Source organism: Diaphorina citri, unplaced genomic scaffold (assembly GCF_000475195.1).
Source record: "Diaphorina citri unplaced genomic scaffold, Diaci psyllid genome assembly version 1.1 scaffold14507, whole genome shotgun sequence".
In the NCBI taxonomy this organism is placed as follows: Eukaryota; Metazoa; Arthropoda; class Insecta; order Hemiptera; family Psyllidae; genus Diaphorina; species Diaphorina citri.
This window is the reverse complement of record NW_007391872.1, coordinates 1-1,237: the sequence shown is the minus strand read 5'-3', so window position 1 is coordinate 1,237 and position 1,237 is coordinate 1. Positions and strand designations below refer to the sequence as shown.

The 1,237-nt window shown below is 36.5% G+C and overlaps 1 long non-coding RNA gene across 1 annotated transcript; it reads right to left on the bottom strand.

Annotated features, from left to right (window-relative positions):
• Positions 1-374: 374 nt before the first annotated feature.
• Positions 375-1,222, bottom strand: LOC113473083. The gene is made up of 2 exons (XR_003395159.1): positions 1,068-1,222; positions 375-492 (listed from the first exon to the last, which is right to left on the bottom strand). It is a non-coding gene; the product is annotated as an uncharacterized LOC113473083 (long non-coding RNA).
• Positions 1,223-1,237: the final 15 nt, after the last annotated feature.

Below are 1,237 nucleotides of genomic sequence, written 5' to 3'. Positions count from 1 at the left end.
GACCAGTGTTATTATAGGGTTAGGTTAAACACAAAAAGGAGTTTTCACAATTAGAGCTGTGATTAGTGTTATTATGGGGTTAGGTTAAATACAAAAGGAGCTTCTTTTCCACTGTTGTGGCCTCTGCGTAATTACCCTTACCTGTACTGCTCGGGAGGGAAAATTGGTTGAGACTGATAATCCACAGAGATTACGGTAACATACGGGTTAGTGTTGTCTTCACTGATTGCAGCTTCAGATGGGTTTGAAGACATGTTAGGTTAAGTAAATATTGTCTCTCGCCCAACCTCCATCATACAACCAATAATCCTGTTGAAATCAAAGATTACTTAAGCAGGCTATTTTTATCAGGATACCAATACCTACATATTTCATACGGTAACATACGGGTTAGTGTTGTCTTCACTGATTGCAGCTTCAGATGGGTTTGAAGACATGTTAGGTTAAGTAAATATTGTCTCTTGCCCAAACTCCATCATACAACCAATAATCCTGTTGAAATCAAAGATTAAGCAGGCTATTTTTATCAGGATACCAATACCTACATATTTCGAACAAACATATTTAGGGTAACTTTACAGTCCACAGGTAGGTTCACAGTCTCAGTTATTGCTGAGCTGATAATCCAACTAGGATATGTGGAACCAAAATTGGTTGTGCTATCTTCCAGCACTATTTTACCTGACATTTCTTGTCTTGGTGCTGTAGTGATCAATCCCAGCCAAGGTATGAAATTTTGTCCTTAGCATTGTTTGGACTTTACCATGTTAGTAAGTACTTTACTAGTGGTCTCATACATAAAAAGCCCACATTGAGGTTTAGGTGTAACCCCTGGGCAAATAGCTCTAATAGATGGGTTAAGCTTATACATAGGTACAAGTGGTCTATGGTTGAAGCAAAAGGACTCTTTACAGCTTTAGACCAACGTATTTGAGCTGTTAAAATAAGCATTGTTATTATTATCGTTATTAGCACAAGTATGTTGAACTAGGATAGCTGGGTTGTGCCCTTTCTAGACTAATAAAAGACCAATTAATATTTTTGTCTGTTACACCCCCAAAACTTACCTATCCTCACAAACTCTCAAGTTGAATTTGGGTATCCAAATCAAACTAAGATGAGCAGGGGTTGATGGATTAGTGTTTCTATGTAGTATCTGAACTACCTACCTTCAAATAATAATTAATCAACAATTATTATTCTTAAAATTAATTAATTAAAGCTTTTTTACTTTCCT